At 39.2% G+C, this 26,071-nt stretch overlaps 1 protein-coding gene across 4 annotated transcripts in view; it reads right to left on the bottom strand.

The window, feature by feature from the left end:
- Positions 1-26,071, bottom strand: part of LOC117419941 (synaptotagmin-1) — a 197,848-nt gene that overhangs the window by 85,132 nt on the left and 86,645 nt on the right. For all 4 annotated transcript variants that reach the window (XM_058985648.1, XM_058985652.1, XM_058985650.1 and 1 more), the window contains exon 3: positions 10,865-10,949. The gene's annotated coding sequence lies outside the window, so the exon portion shown is untranslated. The remainder of the gene's footprint in view (positions 1-10,864; positions 10,950-26,071) is intronic.

Raw genomic sequence — 26,071 nt, 5'->3', positions numbered from 1 at the left:
CAGGGACACTCAAGGACATTTACCTTTTTGTTCCTTAGCCACTCCACTGTAGCTTTGGCTGTGTGCTTTGGGTCGTTGTCATGCTGAAATATGAACTTCCGTCTCACTTTCAGCTTTCTTGCAGAGGGCAGCAGGTTTTCCTCAAGGACTTCTCTGTACTTGATGCTGCCACCACCATGCTTCACAGTAGGGATGGTGTTCTTTGGGTGATGCGCTGTGTTGGGTTTGCGCCAAACATAACGCTTTGCATGTAGGCCAGAAAGTTCCATTTTAGTTTTGTCAGACCACAAAACTTTTTGCCACATGGCTACAGAATCTCCTGAGTGTTTTTTTGCATACTTCAAACGAGATCCAAGGTGGGCTTTCTTGAGTAATGGCTTCCTTCTTGCCACCCTACCATTTGTGGAGTGCTTGGGATATTGTTGTCACATGCACACTTTGACCAGTCTTGGCCATAAAAGCCTATAGCTCTTATCTTATCTCTGATCAGTCCCCTTCTTGCTTGGTCATCCAGTTTGGAGGAACGGCCTGATCGAGGCAGGGTCTTGGTGGTGCCATACACCTTCTTAATAATTGTCTTGACCGTGCTCCAAGGGATATTCAAGCCCTTTGATATTTTTTTTTACCCATCCCCTGATCTGTGCCTTTCAACAACTTTGTCCCAGAGTTCTTTTGAAAGTGCCTTGGTGCTGGTTGAGTCTTTGCTTTGAAATGCACTACCCAACAGAGGAAATCATGTGAATCACTACAATTTAACACAGGTGGAGGCCACTTAATTTGGTGTGTGATTTTGAAGGCGATTGGTTACACCTGAGCTAATTTATGATTGCTATTACAAGGGGAGTGGACACTTATTCAACCAAGCTATTTCAGTTTTTATGATTAATTAATTTTCTACAAATTTCTAGAATATTTTTTCACTTGGAAGTTGTGGGGTAGGATGTGTAGATGAATGAAAAAAAACTATTTTAATGCATTTTAATTCCAGGCTATAAGGCAACAAAAGGTTAACATTTTAAAAGGGGGTGTAGACTTTCTATATATATTTATAATCAGAACATTTGACCATGGCTTAATACTCTAACCAGAAACTTAACAGGAACTCAATTCCCAGAGAAAAATGTTTGTAAGAAATAATCTGCTATTTCATGCAGTGCAGGAGGCAGCTGGTTTACTTTGAAAAGTAAATTAACAACCAAAAGTGTGACTGCCAATTTTAGAGAAAACAAATCATTAGTGGCTGTGTGTATCTGCCAATTTTCAAAGATGTGAAACTGGGAGGACTGAACTGTGTGTGGGAGCGTGATGGCTAAATGGCAATGGTTGATGCAGAACAGTGTGAGGAATACTGCAAGGTTCAATTGGTGTCCAGCAGACAGGAGGCACTGCAGTGTCATTCATTCAAAAGTCTTCTGCTTTAGATCCAGCATTAAACTAGCATGTACTGTACTACCAGATTACCTCTTAGTAATATTGCTGGAAATTATGAAGGAAGTCATTCTGTAGATAAACTGGATTGATCTGAATTGAATTACAGGGGTCCCCGAGTGGCTCACCTGGTAGAAGCACAGTTGCGTGGTGTGCAGGGTGAGTAATACAGCGCAGGTTCGCGTCCTGGCTGTGCAAGCAGGCCAGTCTTTGCTGGAGACTCCGAAGGGATCGTCGCATTGGCTCAGGTGCTCCCATGGGTTAGGTAGGTAAAACCGGCAGGGACTGTGTCTCCTCATTGCTCTCCAGCGAACCCTGCTGGCCAGGCGACCAGTGAGCTCAGAGCAGACAGTTGCAGGGCTGGCCTTTGTCCTCCAGAGGTTGGTAGCTCACTGACATCTGCTCTCGTGTTCCTGGGTGAAAAACGGATGGTTGGAATCGGAGGACACCCACTGAATCTTCAGGTCTGTCTTGCGTTTTTTGTTTTCTCTATCCTCCCTTCCTCCTCTATGCTGCTTAGGGTCTCCAAGCGATTGGGCATTCCAGATTGGGAGAAAATCGGCAGAAAATTTTTGGACACACTAAATAAAAAAAAATAGCAATTATAATATCATCAGATTAAAGCAATATGTGGGCCAGCCAGTCATGTCACAAACGGGTCAGTAAACACCATGTCTGCAGTAGCATAGTTTTGAATAACAGTGCATTTAATGTCAGCCACTGTATTTCCTTTGTGTGAAATGTTCTTAACTCTCCTGAGTTTCACCAGAATAGCTTGGTTATTGATGCAGGCAGGCACAAGAAGGGTTATTTTGATAGGAGGTTTCAGTTCAGTTAATATCTGACAACGATTGCTTTTACCTGTGGTTATTAACTGTCCATCCGTTAGTACAAGACAGTCATTTAGAGGGAGCTTTGGCCTAGTTTGGTGAGTCCCGTGGGGCCTGAGTTAATATGTCTGCAATGGTTTCAAAGCATTGTTTCCATTGTTACACACTTCGTCAAACACTTCAGCTGGATTAGTTTTTGTTTGTTTTGGGTTTTTTTTTGGTTTTTACAGACTGGAATGGTTTTACTGACAGAACAAATGTTTTCCTGACAGCAAGTCAATATCAAGTAATTGCCATGAAAGTCACATTTATATATACATGTTGCCTTTAACATGTTTAAATATATGTCAATTATGAACACAAAACTCATCTACTGGGCCCACATTTACTGGTTTAAACCTTAACTACTGGGGTGAAATGACGTACAGCATGTTTTTAGATGACTCAGTTCCTGACGATGTTTGAGCGACAGACAATGCACGGCTCCCTATGGAATCCCCAGCAAATTCAGCAAATAAGCAAAGACAGGACCCAACCTGCACTCTGATCACTGTATATCACAATCATTTTTAAAAAGGGGCACCCCAAAAAAAAAAACATTAGAACCTCTTGCTTAACACAAATGATATTTTGAAGCTAACAAACACAATATGCAAAAGTAGACTTACAAAGTATTGTTGTATTGTTGTGAGTATTATTAGGTTGAAATGAGTTACAATATCTCAATCGCTATGGCCCTAGCGTGACTCAAAATGAAACCACGTTCTGAATTTGTACCAGGAGAACTTTTCTCAATTACTGTAATTACCTTCTCACTGCATTTCAAGCAGCGGGGCGCTATCAGTGATTGGAGCGCAGTCTCATGTTCTAAGAATGGATGGCTGATTGTTTGATTGCTTCTTCACACAACGCAGGTGTTCTTTTTACACCAAGGTGCTTCTTTGTTTCATCCTCAACTCGGAACCCAAAAATCACTGATGATTGGGCATGCTGCTAAAATGGGTCCTGCCAATCAACACCACTATTAATGTACAGTAATAGGGCTAATTTAAATTAACATTACCTTGGCTTATTTTATAAATATACCTTCATGCACGATGATGCTTTGCACGGTGTCCACCAGCTATTCCTGATATATTGTGCATCTAAATTGAATGTCCTGGAGTTATTCTACCATATAATTAAGGTTTAGCTGATCTAATTACGCCAACATGAACAGATAAGTAGGTTGTTTTATTTTTAAATAAGCTATTATTTGTTTCCTGGCTTTCCATGATAAAGATTCTCTATCTCTTTGGAAGAGAATCCTTATTCACGGGACAGGAGCAAGGGTTGTGTGGAGGCAGAACCTTGGGAATTGAGAATAGGAGAGACGTGCTTTGTGACTTAGAAAGGAGTACAGGGTTTCCCCTTGACTCGTGAAGAGCCGTCCTCGCAGAGGTGAAACCGTACCGATCGGCCTCCAATGCTTGGAAGCAACCGTTACTTCCCCCAAGGGGAACCTAGAGGGGAGAGAACAGGAAAATGGAAGAGATAGGATAGATTTGGCCGGGGGTACCCTCTGGCTTGTGGAGAACCTTCCTGGCAGAGGATAAGGCCAGCGCGGCTGGACCTCTAAGGTTGGGAAGTGACCCTCACTTGCCCCCGGAGGGAGACCGTTGCAGAGGTGGAGCAACATAAAGGAGGAAAGGAGGACAGAGGAAACAAAAAACACAGAGACAAAGACAGAGAATAAGGGTGTGACTTGGGGTTTAAATAGGGAGATTGGCAGATATTATTGGTGGGACAGAACGGGCCCTAGTTACTGCTCCCTGAACCACACACAAGGTTACAATTAAAACATTTTGTAGTTTTGTAACACAAGAGGATGTGCATTTAATCCAAAGGATGTATGATGGATGTACTGTATACAGATTATCCACACACCAATAAAGTGCTCAATACAAAAGTGCTCAATACAAACCATTTTAAAAGCTTATAGGGTATACCAAACCACATGATCTTCACGTGTACGTGCAGGTTAAGGTGGGGCTTTTTCTCCAATGCACACATTTTCACATCTTTCTAAGTAGGCTACAACTTTTAGTGGTGTGTGACAGGGTAGCGTCACGGCCTAAGCTGTTACTGGCAGGTAGACAGACTCAGAGACAAGAAAGCTGCAGTGAAGCGCTGTTGGACACGTTTATTAGACAAAAACAAACACAAAATAAACACAGCACAAGGGCCAAAATAAAGATTTACGCAAACAATACTTGGTAGACTGGGCATTCTCCTTCACTACTATTACAACCCAAAACATAGGTACACTCCCTCCTCCAAACAAAGGATTCTGCTCCCCTTTATATAGGTGGCCATTTCCCAATTACCACTCAATTAGCTAACTGGGGAATGGCCACATTTGTGAATTAACTCCATCCCTGCCAACCTTACATTCCAGCAGCAGTGTGGAGTAGTGGTTAGGGCTCTGGACTCTTGACCGGAGGGTCGTGGGTTCAAACCCAGGTGGGGGACACTGCTGTTGAGCAAGATACTTTACCTTGATTGCTCCAATAAAAACCCAACTGTATAAATGGGTAATTGATTGTAAAAAATATGTGATATCTTGTAACAATTGTAAGTCGCCCTGGATAAGGGCGTCTGCTAAGAAATAAATAATAATAATAATAAAAATAATAATAATTCCCACACACACACTATTTACACAAGCAGGCTTTTGCCCTGCCACAGGGTGCAACTGAGACCAACGGACTCAAGTATATCTGTGAGTTAACTAAAGATTAAAGATGCAGCCTTAAACATATCAAAACACTTACCCAGGTCATAAGACACAAACAAACAACACCCACCTCTTGTAGTTACTTAATCCTCAACAAAATGTATGGTTAACCAGCACTCACAGCAATCTGTGGCTGTAGATTGGAAACCAAGTTCCTGTTAATACTTTCATGTCAACAAATAAATCTATATAAAAGACAAATTTAGTGCTGTGACTATTAACACAATTTCTCTGCACTGCATGTGTTGCTATAGTTTCAAAGGAATGTAATAATTTCCAATGCACTGAGAGTGCAGAGACATGAAGGCTTCCAGTGAATGGGCAGGGATGGGCACATTTAGTTGTGTGGGATGTGCTCAACGCCTCTACAAGAGCACCAGCAGGGAAATAAGTGAGGGCTGGATTTTCCACTTTCCCTCAGTAAGTTATGTTAACGATTCTCCTTTTCAAGTTAAATATCCCAGCTTAAAGGGCAATAGATATACAAAATAAGGGTTGTAATTTAAGAGTACAATTAAATCACGAAACAGGTGTTATTACAGAAAGTATGAATTCAGATTCATTTCACGTTTTTAATAAATTACATAAACAGGGCCTAGAGTATCAAGAAAAAAAAATGATAATATTCCTGCCAAACAATTTCTATTTACAGTTGACACGACATTACAGTCAGACATATTTTGGATTTTTTCTAGTATAATATATTGCATATGTATACATTTATTAAAGAATATTCTCTGAACATTTGGAAAAGACTGATGCATCACACTTACTTCCAGCCTTTAATTTCAAGCACAATTCCTTAACATTTGTGACTATAGCCTGTATAGGATTGCGAAGAATGCAATACCGACAGCTAGGCAGATCTCAGGGTTACTGCAAACAAGAAACAAATGAAAGCATACACATGCTGTAGTGTGGAAACACACACCTGCATGCACAGTACTCACCTCCACTGAGATGGCAGCAAGATATTAATCAACAGTTTAATTACCTTTCACACCAAAACAATTACAAGTTAATACATCTCAACTCCCTGCTCACGTCCATATGTATTTACGTTTGTTATTTGTGTTATATATTGATACAGATTCAAGCAGCAGAAAACATACTGCACTGGCATGGTCACTCCTTGAATTTTGGTGCTCAAAGATTTACAGCACTGTCACCCTCTGTTTGTCCAAGGATAACTACACAGTGGTAAAGGGATCTTCTTATGTAAACAACGGTATGTGCCTTTCAATCAATTCCAAATGCATTTTCTTTGTATTTACTGTGAGGGCATTTGAATTATTCATTCTGATGCTTTGAGCATCACTATACTACAGATTATATGATTTTCCACGATTGCGGAATCACGGACGGAATCGTGGAATTAGGCATTGGGAACGGAATTGGCATTTTGGGAATAGAATTCCTCTTTGCAACTAAACCTTTAAAAAAAAAAAAAAAACTACGCTAACAGACTTACCGCTGTTATTCTTCTATAAAAAATAATGCTTTGAAAACTACACTACCGAGAAGTCCAGCGATGACGCTTGTATAAAACGTTTTTGTATGTTTATTTGGATCACTGGATAACGAGAAAACAGGTGGTTTTGTGGGCGCTACGCTGATGGACTGTCTGTCTCTGTTGCGGCGCTGCCTGTGTGCTGTGTGAGTTGAGTTGTTTGAAAAAGCAACTAGCTGTTTTGTGAGAATTCTATTCTGTGGAATCATTTTGGAGTTGAATATTCAGAAAAGTACCTTAAAAAAAAAAAAAAAAAAAAAACGATCGTCAACCCCCCCAATTAAAAAAACTTAATTGAATTTATGTATTCATTTATTTAGTTATTATCGCAAATCCGTTACTCCATCACCTACAACGGCACGGTGGTTGAGGTGAAACCTTTAGTTTTATAACTTATTATTTCTAATTTCATTAACTTCTTAATAATACTACATACTCAGAGTGATTTTCTTTTTGTTGTTTTACTCGTGTTGCTGTAACATGCCTCTCTCTATTCTAGCTACTGTAGTCAGAACAGAAAATTGTAGATTCAACAATGAGTGGACCAATAAATACTTATTTATTTTACCAACTGTACCGAATGCAAAGCCAATGTGTTTAATGTGCAATTAATGTGTCAGTAGTTAAGGAATACAATATGAAAGGCATTTTGAAAACAAACAAGGAGCTTTTAGAAATACGTAACCAGAGGCACAGTAGTTAAAAGCTCAAAAGTAGAAGCGCCGATCTCTTCTTAACAGTTACACTATTAATATGTCACATACATTTTAAAATGTGTGTAATCGTACTCTGTTAAATTCTCACACTGTTCTATTATTAAAGTACTATTCATATGGTAAAATGTGTAAGTCTTGTTCAATATCTGAACATTAAGTTATGTAATATTTATTATTGCTTAAAAATGTGAGTAAAATACTCTGGCCCGGCTACTCCTAACTTTTTTCCAGTCTGGCCCCCTTAAATTAAAAAAAACTAGTTGAAGAGCCCTGCTCTAACTAAGGCAACTCTATCTGTCCAGGGTATACGAAAAACACATGCAAGCAGTTTTACAGCAAGTACAGCATAAACCAGTCTGCGTTGATGCAGATGAAACTACAGATGGGAGAGATAAGTGTCCTGAACATTGTATTTAATTTGCAATTTTATGAAAATTGTATATTTTTGTAATAATGCCCCTCGTTTTTGACTAGTCTGTATATTGTAATGCCAGCAATAAGCTGTTTTTTCAAAACACCTTTATTTGTTGACTGACCTATAGTACATTGTTACTAGTGGACTGCTTTAAGAAAGATTTTTCCTGAAAACTACAGTATCTCAGGGACTTAAATAAAAAAAACAAAACATGATTTCAATAGATTTTTAATGTAAAAATGTTATTTATGTTCAAATTACGTTGTTAATTTTTAATAAATTGGTAAAAATGTAATTGGTCATTTTGAAAAACAGACAAAAACCTAATTGGTCATTTTGAAAAACAGAATTTGCCATTCCCAAGAATGGAAAATCAGGAGCCCTACATGTCCCTTGGGTGAGTCAAATTGGTCTATGAGTGTAAAGCAAAGACTGGTGCAGGAATTGGCAGAAGTCCAGATTATTCTTTAGTTTGATTGGTGAACAAGGGAAAATAAAACTGTGCTTGCATGCATAATCCTAGCATCTCAGCATAGGTAGTGCAACATGGAATGAAGCTTAACTGATAAGGGACCAGCTTTTATAATGCAAATTCCCAAAGGTATTAAAATGCAATCCCTTTGCGTCAACCAGAATAGGCTACGCAATATGGTGTGTGGCGGCCTTCAAATAATTAATAATTGCTGCCCCTCTGTATAGTATATTAAGATTGGCAGCCACGCTTTAAATTCAATCAGTTTAAAACGAGTCAATTCGGCCTTCCCATATCAACTGTATTAAAAAAAGAAAATCAACAAAAAACATCACAGGCTAATTTGCTTTCAACAGCTCAAAACCTGCATGGCCTTCTCCGCAGCCTTGAAACATGCACACAACCAAATCAGAAGGCACAGATTACCCTTAGGATGTTTCTGAAAATCCATATCAACATTCCACATGGGAACTACTGCCTGCCAGCCCCATGATAATTTACCAGGAAGGAAAGAAGGAGTGTTCTAGCATGATGATTCGTGTTGGTCATGTATGTTGAATTGTCATGTTTATAGTCGATCATACAGCTTCCTGTTTATTATCCTCATTCAATGAAGATCAGAGGAGAATAATGGTAGCCTCTTCTGTGTTGAAAAGTGTAACATCTGGTATGGATAGGATGGTTGAATTGTGTTTGTATGAACCCTTATACAAGTTTACCCTAGTAAAAACACACAGACAACTGTTAAAAAAAAAAAAAAAAAAAACGTAGTGAAAGCATGGTAAAGGATAATTAAGCATTGTAGGGAGGTATAGAAAGGCATATACAAAAATAAACTGTGGTAAATGCATATGCAGTATAACCATGGTAAAGCATGGAGAAACTGCTAAATTGGTAAACATTTCTAAGGGTTCTGTTCTAATGATCAGAACAGCAATATATATAAATAGCAGTTGTTCTAAATACCACCGCTCTTAAACTTTACATAACTCACGCTGGTGTTTACCCCCGGGGTGATTTGGTGACTTACTTAATAGCATTACTACATACAATAACAAAATTGTGCAATGAGATCAACAAAAAAAATCTGGTTTATACATGTAAGGATGGCGGTTTCTAAATCAGCCACTGTTCAGATTATTAAAGTAGACCACAATAACCCAAAATCTGAAGCACAATATTTCAGAATAAACCACTGCCCTTTATTGAAAATGCACTAAATGTCAATTGTAAATTACATAGTGCCGTTAAAGCAGACACACTCAAGATGTAATAACAACCAGACACCTCCTCCTCATACTGCTAATTGAACCTGGACTTGAGGCACACGGTCCAACCCCTCCTCCACCAGGCCATGTGGCTGAACAGGACTATATGGAATGATAGTATGCAGAATGTTCAACACATGTTCAGTCAGGGTCATTAACAAACGTGAGTGATCAATATTTGAGCTAAGTTCAATTTCTACAGGACATAGGGATAACAAAAAAAAAGTCTGCTTCTGTTTTCAGTGAGGTATGTATTTACTGTAGGAAGATTTGGGAAGTACAGCCACACGCAAGCCACTGCGGCAAAAGTTCTCAGTTTAACCTTTTCTTCCTTGGTAAATCAAATTGTTTTAGTCTTTCATAAACATATATATGAGAAAATCAGAGAAAGAAACTCTTTTCATCTATGTAATGTCTACACCCTGCCCTGGCCCGCATTCTGCCACTTTGGATATGTCATCTGTAATAACTATGACAAATTGCAAAGTGCCTCTGTCCTCCACTCTCTGCTATGGGCTTGGAAGCCTTCTTAGTCTACTAGAGGGAGTTCAGTTTCCTAGCAGGAACTCATGTCACTGTGACTGCTGTGGTTTTGAATGTCCACTTTACCATGGCTGGAGATGCTGACGAATGCATGATAACTGTGACTCAGTATTCAGTAGTCTTGGCTGCTCTGAAAGGAGTATTTTACTGACTAGCTATACATGTGGTTGCTTCATCTTTTAGGCATCCACATAAAACAAAAACACTACCTCGTTAAAATAAAAGGTCACCAAAAGCTTTTGTAGCTTTTTGTTATACAGAATGAGACACTGAAAAGACAATTACAGCATAACCCAAGCTCAAAACTACCACAGTTCTTATGACAAAGAATGGGACATTATGTAGAATTTTCCTATTTGATTTACAGACAGCAATGCAATACTGTGCACAGGTTTCAAAAGCCACACTATTCCTGAAATAAACCAAGCTGATATATTATACCAGTCTATTGATCTGTCCTTCCCCCCACAGCTGACCACTTAATGTTTCTGTTGGGGGGTGGCTACAACGAATCCCACAGGAAATATGAGCTCTTCACTGTTCTTGATTCTTGACTGCTTCAAAATCCTTGGTTATTTTATTCTTGTATCTTTCCTTACCAGAAAAGTAAAATCAATATTTCATTAAATATGATTTTTAAACCATAGCTGTGCCATGACTTGCCATGTACCCAAACAGTTGTATTCTGCTTTTTTGCCTGGGCCAGATTTTACAGCTTCTTATATTACATATATATATCTCCTCATCCAGTATCTCATAGGACAGTAATCATATTTGTTTTATAATTAAACACAGTATAAAGAGGCGTAAGTGATCAAGTTACAAAGCTTTATAAAAAATGTACAGTGAAGTACAAGTACAGTACTTTCATGGAATATCATGATATTGAAAAAAATATATACTAACCTTTTATTCAACGGCACCCGTTCAGACAAAATGCAATAACTTCACACTTGATATTGTTGTGGAAAGATCCTGTTTGTCTCAGAGCCTGAAAAAATAAAGATAAGAACCTTATTACTAACAGAGCCAGGAGATGATTTAACAGTTTTACTGCTGCTTTAGTAAACTTAATAGTACCTACAGTACACAGCTGCACTGCACATGAGTAAATATCAACTGGACTAAATTACTCTACAAATGACTCAAAACAAGTGCCAAAGTGCCACAGAAAATGCTTTCCTTCAAACATTATATAACGCTATGCCCCAGCACCTGTAACTCTATGTACAGTTATAGCAAGACATCTTCACACTATACATTGTGTAATATTGCAGTTCTAAAATATAACTATGCTATGAATTTACCATAGTTTTCCATGGTTTCAAATATGCTTTACCACACCTCTCCGAGTTTTACTATGTTTGCCTATGCCTTACCATGATTTCAATATGCCTTATACAATGTGTTGTATTACTTTTACCATGCTAAACTTGTATAAGTACTTCAAGTTGGTTTTGATATCCAGGAAAGGCTTACAACATTGAGTTACAATATCATGTGTTAAGCTGGCATCTGAGACGTTAAGAACTCTTCAGTTCATTACATACAGCAGTACAGCTCAAAGAGGCATGACAAAATCTATTACTATAATTTCATCTGACTTCAGTTTACTCACAGCAAACAATCCCTCAAGGGCGTTGCAGGTCACAGACAGTCTTCTTCAATTCTATAGTGTGCCATTGCATTTTATTTTTTGTTTCAGATGAAAAATTTGTATCAGTGGCCCCTATTACTGTTTTTAAATGAGAAATTATTGTTACAGGCTTTTTATCTCTATTCGTCTATACTTAAGTGTAGGGATTTTGTTTGTTTGATAACAGCACTTATTTTTTCAAAACTACCTTTTCTTTCACAGTACACTGAAGCTGGAAATTAAAGAGCTTTTTCTTTCTCAGCAGTACAGTTAATGGTATATACAGACGTGCTCAAATTTGTTGGTACCCTTACAGCTCATTGAAATAATGCTTCATTCCTCCTGAAAAGTGATGAAATTAAAAGCTATTTTATCATGTATACTTGCATGCCTTTGGTATGTCATAGAATAAAGCAAAGAAGCTGTGAAAAGAGATGAATTATTGCTTATTCTACAAAGATATTCTAAAATGGCCTGGACACATTTGTTGGTACCCCTTAGAAAAGATAATAAATAATTGGATTATAGAGATATTTCAAACTAATTAGTTTCTTTAATTAGTATCACACATGTCTCCAATCTTGTAATCAGTCATTCAGCCTATTTAAATGGAGAAAAGTAGTCACTGTGCTGTTTGGTACCATTGTGTGCACCACACTGAACATGGACCAGAGAAAGCAAAGGAGAGAGTTGTCTGAGGAGATCAGAAAGAAAATAATAGACGAGCATGGTAAAGGTAAAGGCTACAAGACCATCTCCAAGCAACTTGATGTTCCTGTGACAACAGTTGCAAATATTATTAAGAAGTTTAAGGTCCATGGAACTGTAGCCAACCTCCCTGGGCGCGGCCGCAAGAGGAAAATCGACCCCAGAGTGAACAGAAGGATAGTGCGAATGGTAGAAAAAGAACCAAGGATAACTGCCAAAGAGATACAAGCTGAACTCCAAGGTGAAAGTACGTCAGTTTCTGATCGCACCATCCGTCGCTTTTTGAGTGAAAGTGGGCTCCATGGAAGAAGACCCAGGAGGACTCCACTTTTGGCAAGTCACATCAGCTCTATGTTCACAGACGAAAAAATAAAGCTTTCAAAGAAAAGAACACCATACCTACTGTGAAACATGGAGGAGGCTCGGTTATGTTTTGGGGCTGCTTTGCTGCGCCTGGCACAGGGTGTCTTGAATCTGTGCAGGGCACAATGAAATCTCAAGACTATCAAGGCATTCTGGAGCGAAACATACTGCCCAGTGTCAGAAAGCTCTGTCTCAGTCGCAGGTCATGGGTCCTCCAACAGGATAATGACCCAAAACACACAGCTAAAAGCACCCAAGAATGGATAAGAACAAAACATTGGACTATTCTGAAGTGGCCTTCTATGAGTCCTGATCTGAATCCTATCGAACATCTATGGAAAGAGCTGAAACTTGCAGTCTGGAGAAGGCACCCATCAAACCTGAGACAGCTGCAGCAGTTTGCTCAGGAAGAGTGGGCCAAACTACCTGTTACCAGGTGCAGAAGTCTCACTGAGAGCTACAGAAAACGTTGGATTGCAGTGATTGCCTCTAAAGATTGTGCAACAAAATATTAGGTTAGCGGTCCCATCATTTTTGTCCATGCCATTTTCATTTGTTTTCTTATTTACAATATTATGTTGAATAAAAAATCAAAAGCAAAGTCTGATTTCTATTAAATATGGAATAAACAATGGCAGATGCCAATTACTTTTGTCAGTTTCAAGTTATTTCAGAGAAAATTGTGCATTCTTCGTTTTTTGTGGAGGGGTACCAACAAATTTGAGCACATCTGTAGTTAAGATACTGTTTTTATTTATTGTTATGAAGAAAAGAAGATTTTTTTTAAACTTGCTTTTGTGAAACTGCAAAAACAAAGCAAGCATTTAACAATGCATGCAAGGAATTAAAATAGGACAGCAACTCCACATTCTCTAAGCAGTGCAACTACAACGTGCTCAGTAAAAATCACATTCCAATATAAAGGTAAACTGGAACACTTGAAAGAGGGGGTGTTCATTTAGTTCACACTGTAAAATCAGACCCTGATTGGACACACAATTGACCCATAATGAATATGCTTGCACTCAGCATATGCTTAGAGCTGTCTTGTTCAGTTTCATCTCAATATCAAATAAAATCCATTTGGGTGTGTGTCCAATATTATGAAGTCCAATGTTCAATCACAGAAAAGAATTATCGGTATCATAAATAAATATCCTCTGACTGTACAATTTAGCATGCTGGCCAATAAAAGCACTCACTGTGCTCAAAAAAGCTGAAGCTATGCGAGTTATTTAAAGACTGTTTTCAAAGTCTGTTTTGATTATCGGGTCATTAAAGGTTGGTATTCATTAAACTCGAGTGCTGTTAAAGAAACCAACGTCAGTCTAGAGTTAATGAGTTGGTGAACAGGACCCCCTATCTCCTGATGGCCAACCGTATAATAAACACTGACATGAGCATGATGATACTTAACATGATACTTCTACTGTTTGCAAACTACATTGATTTTCTGACAGACCTATTTTATGGCCCAAGTAGCACATGCATGAATGTAAACAAGAATCAAGACAACCAGATTTATTTATTTTTCTTCAGCTGAAAAATAAAAATAAAAACATTTAAAATTTACGTAATTTATGTACATGTCGATGTGTAATAAAGACAGCATCCCATGAACATTCAGAGAGTATTCTGTTTATATAATAAGCACAACTTCTAGAAACGAAAGTATGGTTAAAACTGACACTGAATGCATAATTTAGAACACTGTTGTATTAACCCATGTGTGACTGTAGTCAAAGTGATACAAGCAGAAGATTGATATTTCAATTGTATGACAATAAGCTGAGGTTGACATCAACAGAAATAATATTAAACACATTGTTCTTTATCTCAGTATAAATACTGATGTAGTTTTATTATATGGCAAAAAGCAATATAAACATTGATCTGCATGTTCATGCAAGAAAATAAATTAGAAGTTTTGTTGTCTGTTGTTACAATACCATCTAAATGGCTTTGTAATCTCAAAACTGTGCCTAACGAGATGAATGTTTTATCATACTGTAGCATTTGTTTTTATATCTTATTGTTCACAATAGGAGTCCAGTTTAATTATGCACTGCACATGCACATAGCTGCTTATTTCTTTGAATGCAGCATTAAATACTGTTGCATACAATCCTGATGTTGTGTCTCTGTGTTTTTAGGAGTATTACAAAACATGTAACTATGGAAATGCACGACATATTGTCTGCCCATACACTGGAAAAGGAAAATTCTACATACCACTATGATGTATTGTTGTATTTCCAAACAACAATATATTTTTGGTGTCATCTAGTTGTTGTCTTTTAATGGAAATGACAAGAACCCCATCTGTCCAATTTGTGGCCAAATCTAATTACATTCCTTCACCACGGAATTAGGAATGCATTCATAACGTTTCTTTATCTCTTCTGGTTTTTGTGTGTGTGTGTGTGTGTTTTTTTTTTTTAGCAATGCACTGGCACCTTTTTAAAACAAAATTCGAACTTATTACAGCTTATCACATATCAGCTTGCTCCTCTAGTCTAAAATAGGTGCACCACTTATTACAAAAATCAAATGCTGTGACGACACGTCCAAGCACATTATTTAACACGGACAAAATCCAAACTGTTACACATTAGTGAGAGGAAAAGAAATATAATCCTGACTACTTTGTGGTTTTCAACTGGGACCTGTTTTTTTTAGATGAATCTTCTCAGATACATTATTTATGGTCTGTTTTCTCCATCTATCACCCATCCCCCTGAAACAACCCTGCCTTGCACAGTGATGCTCACTTGAAAAAGCATTTGGAGCAACTGGGATATTTGCCCACAGCTGCTCCCTGTCATAGTCTGCTATTGGTCCAGCAGCACGCTGTGTGCCTCTCCTCTCTTTTTACACAAGGACCAAGTGCCCTTCCCATCTCCAACATGGACAACCTTGCTGACTGGAATCAAAAAATGTACCCCAAAATGAAAATACTGTACTGTATGAAATAAATGACTACTGTATGTAGCAATCCTTTAAGACGTATGTGTTGACTTCTTGACTTTTAGAAATACTAAAATAAACTTAGTAAATGTATTGACAAACATTTCGACTGAAGCTGGATTAAAGGGAGATCACTCTTTGAGCAAACTGTGAACTGAAATCAAATTGAAACAGTTAATGTATCAATCTTGTGGTTTACTGGGATGTTACTAAGCAGCGACTAACAAGCACTCTTCATATATTCTTGTTTGGTAAACATTGATTGTCAATTGTATCTTAATCAAAGAGTTAGCTAAAGTGGCAATTCATTTCTTGGATCCTCATTATTTTTTAACACAATTACCATATGGAATAAAGATGTAGCATTAAATATAAGATGTGGCAGGGGCATTGGTGGAAAAGCGACTTCCCTGCACATACTTTATACTAGGCTATTACCTTGGCATTTGTGAGTGTGACAGGATGGCTGGGTGGACAGAGACTCGGAGACAGTAAAACTGCAGTTTAAGCGCTACCGCGCATTTGTAATAAACACAAAATAAAAAGGTTTAACAAAAACAATCACGAACCACAAAAATGAAAAACAAAAAACCCTCACCCAAGCAGCGCTATCACGGTGAGTTTTTTTTTTTAAACAAACATTTCAGGACCATGTGTCTCTCTCGCAGGCTCTCCCTGATGGAGCTGTGTAGCTCCTTTATATACCATGTGGCCAGGGTTGATTGAGAACTCATAATTCAATCAACACCTGGCTACATTCTGCACATGTATTTGGCAGGGATAGGAATTAACCCTATTCCTGCCAACCACAACCACAAACACACCCAAGACAACCAGGGCTGGAATCTTAATTTCCAGCCCTTCCATATCTAACACACACTTCCATATTTACACATTCAGGGCTTCTGCCCTGCCACAGTGAGTAAAACAAATATAAAGAGTTCATGTTTTTTTCCTGAAGCTAATAAGATTAGAAAAAAGTACAAACACAAAGGTAAACAATTATAACAAACAGGAAGTGCTTCATCACTGCCATGGAACTAATACATAGATATTGATAAAACACAGAAGTACCGGGCCCATTTATTTTCAAGTTTCAAGACTGTTATCAATTATCTGTTTATCATTAAGGAGGTGTTTACCAAATCTTTCATTCCCACATTAAAAGCTATTAGTCAACACTAGCAGGTGTACAAGAACAGGGACGTGGAGGAGCAATTTATATATTAGTATATCAGAAGCCCATTAAACCTTTGTACCATAATAAACAATGGCAGGGCTGCAATGTGCAGACCGATGGGAAAAAACAACCTGAAACAAACAGATTTTGTACGGCTGCTGACAAACGAATTTAATACTGTAAAAGTGAGTAATTCTCATCTGTTCAAAAATCTTTCACTGCCAGGTGCCAACAAATCTAGAGCTTCAGCCAATACTCTTTTCAAAAGACAAATGGAGGGTTCCAGGCAGGCTTCCAAGGAGGCTGTCTGTATCCTCAACATTGCATGGTTTGATCACTAATACTTTTTTTAGATGGTATCTGTATTTATATTACAGTATATGGTTTCTCGGTTTTAACTAGTATAAACAGATAAAACACCACCAAAATAAAACAAATAAATATCCTGTGTTTATCCTACAAACAGTGAAGGAATACAGGGGATATCCACTTTTTTGTGTTCACTTACCCCTGATCATGGTGCGGTTTACTGAATTTTGTTGAAAAACAGGTGCAGTAAGCACTGTGATTACCATCTGTGTTGTTATTTGATTTGAGCAGTTCTAAGTGTGCCTCAAAACTCCTCAAGAGTACTTTTTGGTATTAAAACCACTGTCTTGCAGTCTACTTTTCTGCTTGGAGACAATCTAAAGATCATCCCACAGTATAATTAGACCATTTTATTCCACTATTTGTATACGTGTATTTGGGATACAGGATTCACTGGGGATTTTAGTGGGGGTGTAGCATATAGATTTGATTGGGAAATGGCTGAAAGTTGAGATATTAGAAATAATCTAGCCTGAAATCAGAGGCATTGAACAACTTGACCTTTATGCATTGACCTGCTATTCAAGATTTTAAGAAGGAAGACACCATCTGCTGTATATAGTAAGACAAGACTACATTCAATTAACCCAAGGACACTTTCATGTTAGATGTGAAGAGAAAATGGAGTAATTTTTATGTTTGTATTCCACCTGTTCAGTAGACATAGTATCAGAAATTATAATCATGACAGAACAGAATGTTGGGCACTAAAACAAGCTATCTCAATGGTTACGACATTGGTATTTCATTCTCTGAACACAGGTTTTTTAAAAAAGGGTTAAATCTGTGTTGTCTTAAGATGTCTTATTGCTGCAATAATGACCTTGGCTCAGACTTCTACCAGTCATCAGTACCCAGGAAATGCCCTGGACCTTGGTCGCCAATGCTTAATTATAAAATTCACAGATCATCTCAGCCAATCAGGTTATTAGTGTTGTTATCCTACAGTAGTGTAGATTTCCACTGAAATGAATAACTTAAGAATCGTGAAGCGGCTTCGTTTCAACAGTGTGATTCATCCATTTGCATCACACAAAGTTATTCCACAAGTAGTTGGGGTGCTGCAGAATAACCAGACTGTCTCCCTGAGTCCGTTTATAATGTTACATTCCATGGGCATCCTTGACATGCCTGTGAGGCTATGCACAGAGTAAAGTAATGAGGAGAAGTCACCGGAATTGCAACTGGGCAGGAAAATGCTCAAGGCATTGTCTGGTTCGATTATACCTTTCACTTGGAGCATACAGAGTGCTCCAGCCAGCTCACAAAGACAGATAATACCCTGAATTGGTTTTCTCTCTAAAAATGTCACTTCTTTCAATGAATCTTAAATCGGTCGGCTGGGCAGTTATCATTTCCATTTCTGCAGAGCAGTCTTTCTTGCATTTAATGTCATTCATATTGATTTTTGTTATTGTCTTTATGTATTTGGGAATCAACTGTGCAACTTTCTACTGGTGTCAGGCTGCCTGCCAGCATGCAGTCCTAGCAGTCTGCTTACATTTCACATTATGTGGGAACTCAGAAGTGTCTGTGTTTAAGGGCAAGATGAAACAGCAGAGTGAGTAGACACAGCAGCTCTACAGAGAAATACATATCCATAAAGCGATTTAAAACAATGTCATATGTACAGTATATTCCTTTTTTGTATCAGTTCCTTTGAGCAAGTTTGCAACTATTAAAGGTTCACTTAGCTTTTCTTTTGCTTGAAGTCTATGGTGCGGTGTGTATGCGTCTTGTGCATTAGTTATTGTTAAAAATGTCTCTCTCATACAAGCATGCTTTTACTTACATGTCATTGGTCACAAAACAGTTCAGAAGTGTGGTAGGTTGATTACAATCCCACAATTGACTAATTACTGTGCAAAGATATTGTGGAAAAAGGGAGAGTGCAGAACAGTGATCTTTTTAATGACATTGGTGTCCTCGCAATCTTTATATGGCTACATGGGATCATTTGAAATAGGAAATAAGACCACCCTGACTGCAATCACCAAGGACTTGCTGCTCAGTTGCCTGAATGTACAGTTCCAGATGCGTTTTTAATGCATTGGCAAGACAGTGAATTTGTTAATTCCTGCTCTAATAAGAACACACAGAATATGCCAAAGCAGAGGCTTATGCTGATCCGAACAGCTGGCAGAATGTATAAATGTCTATTAATATGCTCCTCGACCTCTGGGAAGATAACTGCGTGTGTTCTCCATAATGCTCTCCAAGAAAACACTTACCCTTTCCTCGCTGCCTATCAAGGTCAGACGTTGACCTTTTCCTCAAGTTTGGCTAAAATACATTGCGCAGCTGTAGAGCACTTGTGCAATTACTGCTTTCTGTAAGTCTGTGTGAAGCGCCTTGAACCTCTTGGTATGAAAGGCGCTCAACAAATAAAGTTTATTATTATTATTATTGGGCAGGGTCCCCAGCAGTTACTTCCCCATTAATCCTGGTCTGGCTGAGGCAAGGCTCAAATCAACACTGATATCGAGGTCCATTTCAAACTATTCTATAAGCAGAATGATTAGAGTGCAGCTTGCAGGCTTTGGAATAACATGTGGTGAGGTAACACTTCCAGGATTATAAAAGCCATGTTCTTCCTCCATCAGATCTGTCTCAGACGCTGCCTATTAGTTCACAAAGGAACTCAATACATCAAGAAGATCATGACAGGTGTCTCCACTGGAGTGCGGCTGCTCTGCCCGGGCTGCAAGCAAGCAAGCGTGAGGGGGAGAGAGAGAGAGAGAGAGAGAGAGAGAGAGAGAGAGAGAGAGAGAGAGAGAGAGAGAGAGAGAGAGAGAGAGAGAGAGAGAGAGAGAGAGAGAGAGAGAGAGAGAGAGAGACTTCATTGGCGTCGGGCCAGTGAAGAACAGCCTCGTATTAGCCGTCAGCTCTTCACAGAATAACAAATTCATATCTCTTTTTTATGTCAGTCCCAGATCCATAGGCTTCAAAGACGAGGTTATCTGAGGTAAAATAATCGTTTTCTTGCCTACTCACTCATACAATAGTCCCAGGATGCAGTGGTGTGGAACGTGTGGGTGTCTGCAATGCATATCAACTCCAAATCTTTGGATATAGTAGATTACATGGGTGCCATTTAGTGGCTAAACTGAAAGCAATGCTTTGTTTCTTACAAGCATATTCAAGCATCACTCAACAGGGTTTAAACGTGGGTAGGATCTACTGGTAAATGAACAAACCTAAATGTTTTATTTTTCTTAATGGTGCTGCACTAACATGATACTGGATGACTTCAGTAGTTTGATTTTCATGAGCTTGAATAACAATCTCAATAAAAATGTAAAATAGTCAGAAAGTGACTTTGAGGAGGAGATCACGTGACCTGTTTAGCGGGATGGTACTAAACAGTTAGAGCTCCTACTCCCCACTGCCTTTATTTAGCATATTTTATATTTCCCCCGGTTATTTTTGTTTTATTTCACATTTATAACTCACCCATAATGTCGAGTGCTCGTAGGAAGCTGGTTCCCTCGCCGTCCGCGTCTCCATCAGGGAAGAAATTCAGGGAATTTGATTCGCCTGAACTAACAAAGATGGCCGAGCTGCTCTCTCAGTCAATGGAGCAACAGGCCTTGCTTTTCAAAACCGAGATCTCTGCTCTCAGAGCCGACTTGACGATCCAGATATCGACTGTTCAGAAGCTGATCTCGAAACTGGATCTGGTTGCGGGCGAGCAACGAGAGCAAAAGAAAATCCTTAATGCTCATGATGGGAAACTGGAGTTTCTGGAACGCAAGGTGGTCTCTTTGGAAGACAGATCGCGGAGGTCGAATATTCGTATTGTAAATCTGGAGGAGGGGGTTGAGAAAGACGACCCCATAGGATTTGTGAAACGTTCAATCCCTGTCTGGTTTCCTGGTTTGGCACAGCGTGAGTTTGAAGTGGAGCGTGCACATCGCATTTACGGCGGCAACAAAGCTGGAGGCCGTGACAGGCCTCGGGTATTTATTTTTAAACTGCTGCGTTATACAGACCGCCAAGTCATCCTGCAGGAGAATAGGAAAGCCGGTCCTGTTCGCTCCGCCTCGGGCTCCATTTTAAGTTTTTTTCCGGATTTTAGCCCTATGACAGCGAATATGAGAAATGCCTTCTCTGGGGTGAGGAGATCTCTGAGAGCGGCTGGTGTCCCGAACTTTCTGCTGTACCCTGCTGTTCTCAAAGTCCTTCATAACGGGAGTCAGCACTTACTGCAATCGCCACAAGAAGCTGAAGCTTTTCTGCACGACAAGATCACCTCTCCTCATCGGATAGATTAGTGAGACTCTCTTTCTCTCCAGTAACTACAGGTTTTTTGTTTTTTGTTTTTGTTTGTTTTTTTTTCCCTGTGCCTGCAGCACTGGGTAATGTTACTGATTCTGTGTTTCATATCTTTGCTCAAAAGGACCCTGGACTCGCTTTTTGTAATTCACTGTGAACTGAGTATAGGCTCATATTTTGTTACAAACAGCCTATGTAGAGACTACACGTTTATCTTTCATAGTCAAATAAGTGGTTTATAAGCTATTTTTTCATGTTTGCAGCCATTATTAGATACTTATATATGTTTGTTGGCACAATTTGCGATGTCCGCTGACCTGATTTCGCTTTATTTATGGATGCCTAGGGGTTTTGCTTTTTTTTTTTTTTTTTTTTTTGAGATACATATTTTTGACTACGCGAGTCAGGCTTGTTCTCATGTGGCATAGAGGTCTATATTTGCATTTATTTATTTATTTATTCATTCATTCATTCATTTATTTATTTATTTACTCCTTTTCTAACTTTTATTTATTTATTTATTTATTTTAAATGATATGTTATTATTACTACTTGTGTTTTAGGGGGAATTCTTTGCTTTTTTATACCTGCTTGTATTATAGGTAGATGGGAAATGGCGTTTTGACTGCGCACCTTGCCGGTATAAGTGTCACGGATTCAATATGGGAAGGGAACTGGGTTGCAAAGGATCCCCAACTGGGGATCCTTCTCTTCCTAATGGGTTATCTTTTGGGGGGGGTGGTTCTGTTGTTATTTTGGGTGTTTGGGGTTGGGGGGGTTTGGGTTGGTGCCCTCTTGAGGAGCTGGGTTATGGACTGCACTACTGTCTTTGACACTCTGTCTTTCTGCTCTCTGCTAGCTGCTGGTATATACACCTTATTCACGCAAACCACTATCTGCTTGATCCTGGCATCGGTTTTGATTTTTGATACTTATGTCTAATATCTCTATTCTATCATGGAACGTAAATGGCCTAAATACTCCCTCAAAACGCACTAGCTGTTTGGACTTGCTCCGTAGAAAAAAGATAGATGTCGCAATGATACAGGAGTCTCATTTAATACAACATGATGTTTCTAGGTTGGCCAATAAATATTACTATGTGGCAGCTTTTTCTGCTGCAGAAAACAAAACTAAAGGTGCTTTAATTATCTTGCGAAGAAATCTTCAGATTTCTATATTGGGATCAGGAGGTGACGATCTAGGAAGACTGACATTTCTAAAAACTATTATTTCAGGTAGAAAATTTGCCTTTGTATCGGTGTATGCCCCCACTACGTTCGATCCAGACTTTTTTAATTCACTTGCGAAATCTCTGCTAGAGCTGGCTGAATTTGAGGTAATTCTCGGTGCAGATATGAATGCTACCATGAATTATATGCTTGATAGATCAAAGTCACAAGAGACGAATACCCAGTCTTTGGCATCCACAGCTTTAAGAAAATGTGTGTCGGATTTGGCCCTGGTAGACATATGGCGTGTGTTCAACCCTTCGGCTAGGGAATTTACTTTTTTTTCAGGGAAGCATAAATCATACTCCAGAATTGACTTCATTTTTGCTTCCCAGGCTCTTTTTTCCTCAATACGCACTGCTGAGCTATTGCCTATGTCATTATCTGATCATCATGCAAATTTCTGTAAAGTCGTACTGGCCAATAGGCCTAAGCGTGCCCCCCGTTGGCGTTTCAATTCCACGCTGCTACAAAATGAATTGTTCCGAACGCAATTTCAATCTAAATTGGAGGAGTTCCTTAATTTCAATCGGGGCTCAGTTGATGACCCCCGCATTTTATGGGATGCGGTTAAGGGCTTTATTAAGGATAATTCCACCATATTTGCTTCTCAATTACATAAGTCTCGTCTCAGCAAAATTACTGAATTAGAATCCAAATTAGCTTTTTTAGAACATGCCCAACAACTAACCTTTTCTGATTCTATAGCCTTGGAAGTTAATCTGCTTAGAAAAGACCTAAATGTACTACTTAGACATCGTGCCGAATTTCTCATACATAGGTCTAGACAAAACTATTACTTCAATGGCAGTCGACCTAGCCACCTGTTGGCTTTGAAACTCCGCAACAATGAACGTTTTGCAGATATCCCCGCTGTCAAATCTTCACAGGGGGCATTATTGACAGATCCTATGCAGATAAACTCTTCATTTCGTTTATTCTACTCCAAATTATACAGTTCTGACATTAGACATGACCGACAGCACTATATGAATTTCCTTCAAATCCTTCAACTGCCTCGTCTCTCACCTACAGAATCAGCCGTGCTTGGTGCTCCTATATCCTTAGCTGAGCTGCGGGAGGCACTACAAGACATGAAGAAGGGCAAATCCCCTGGCATTGATGGTCTCCCTCCTGAACTCTATTTGACTTTTTGGCCCCAACTAGGCCCCTTGTTGCTCGATATGATACACTCTGCTATTGACAAGGGTTCATTTCGGAGAGATATTAATAGCGCAGTTATATCTCTTTTGCTGAAAAAGGACAAAGATCCCACTTCCTGTGCGAACTATCGACCTCTATCACTGATTGGCTCGGACATCAAGCTGTATGCTAAACTGCTGTCACGTCGTCTTGAGGCTTATATGACCAAACTAGTACATCATGATCAGACAGGCTTTATTAAAACTCGCCTTGCGTCTGATAACATCCGCCGTCTCCTACATATTATACATGCTGCTGCTGACATTGCTTCCCCATGTGCAGTTCTCTCATTAGACGCTGAGAAGGCATTTGATAGACTCGAATGGGATTATTTGTGGGCAGTTCTGGACTATATGGGTTTGGGTTCCGGGTTTATTGATATGGTTAAACTTTTATATGCCAATCCCTCCGCAATAGTCTTGACAGGCCAATCGTGTTCTCCCCAATTTGCTATCTCTAGGGGCACTCGTCAGGGTTGTCCACTCTCGCCTTTGTTGTTTGCCCTATCTCTTGAACCTCTAGCTCAGGCAGTCCGTCAATCAACTGACTCTACCCCTATTTCTGTCAATAATACCCAACATCACATATCGCTGTATGCAGATGATATATTATTATACGTAGACAATGTTTCCCAATCCCTACCTCATCTGCTGACTATTTTTGATGATTTCAGTGCAATATCGGGATACAAAGTTAACTGGTCTAAATCTGCATTGCTACCCTTAAATTCTGTAATGACAAGAACCAACATACCCTCGATAGTGCCGCTGGTTAAACACTTCAAATATCTGGGTGTTGAGATTTATCCTTCTTTACATAATACCACAGTAAATAACTTTAGTAAAGTCTTTAAACAGGTGAATGCAGATTTGAACAGGTGGACGCACTTTCCGAATTCTCTTCAGGCTCGTATTTCCATCGTAAAAATGAACGTGCTTCCTCGCATTAATTTTTATAGCTCAATGATTCCTTTATCTCCCCCTTCAGGGTATTGGGATAGACTGCATACAAGTATCTCCAAGTTTATATGGAAAGGGAAACAACCACGCATCAAATTTTCCACTTTGCAGCGCGAAAAATCCATGGGGGGTTTGGCTCTCCCAAATTTTAAATTTTATTTCTACTCATTTATTCTACGCCCAATCTCGGTTTGGCTTGCTCCTGATACTCCTGTATCTTGGCGTCCTCTTGAGGAAGACATAATCTCCCCTTATAGACTCCAAGATTTAATCTACGCCAATGTCCCTCTCAGACAGTGTAAATTGCGCTTTGGCCCTATTATTTCTCATTTAATTGCTACGTGGCGTCTGGTAGAGAGACTTACAAATTCCCAAACTAAATGGCATTCCCATTCACCGATCTTTCATAACTACAAACTCCTCACAGGCAATTCTCCTTTCTCTTTTTCACATTGGAGTAATAATGGTATACATAACTTTGCGGATATTTTTAATGACAATGGTCTGCGTGCGTTCCACGATTTGCAACTTCAATATAACTTGCCAGGATCTTCTTTCTTTTTCTATTTACGTCTCCGTTCTGCAATGCGTGCCTATGGTGTTCCCTGGGGAGCACAGCTGCCTATGCACCCACTTCACAATTTATTAGATAAACAGGGCAAAACAAAAGGGTTGGCTTCAGCCATTTACATCTCTCTTTTAAAGACCTCTTATAAACCTCTAGCACTTTTTACTATATGGAATAGAGATCTGAATTTTGGAGATGACGAGATTTGCTGGAGCACTCTCTGGGACAACATAAATCTGGCTTCCAGGAACCCTAATCATCAAATGATTCATTTCAATTTTTTTCACAGGGTATATTTAACCCCTCGCAGACGCTTTCAAATGCGACTTACCCCCAGCCCTTTGTGCATGCTCTGCCCCCAGGGTGCTATGGGTACTTTTTTACATATGTTTTGGGAGTGTCCAGATGTGGCTCACTTTTGGTCCCGAGTATCCTCATCATTATCCACTATTCTTAACACGAATATTCCATGCTCTCCTCGGGTCCTTCTCCTGAATGATGACTGTACTCTCGATCTCTCACGGCAGCAGAAGAGGATTTGGTTGGCTGGCCTCACAGCAGCTAAAAAGTTACTGGCGCTCCGCTGGGAGCCGCCCCACTCCCTCCCTTGGCAACATTGGCTCCTCACTTTCCTTGACATTATCCATATGGAA

Source organism: Acipenser ruthenus, chromosome 14, assembly GCF_902713425.1.
Source record: "Acipenser ruthenus chromosome 14, fAciRut3.2 maternal haplotype, whole genome shotgun sequence".
In the NCBI taxonomy this organism is placed as follows: domain Eukaryota; kingdom Metazoa; phylum Chordata; class Actinopteri; order Acipenseriformes; family Acipenseridae; genus Acipenser; species Acipenser ruthenus.
The sequence above is the reverse complement of the archived record's forward strand: the minus strand, read 5'-3'. Positions and strand labels throughout refer to the sequence as shown.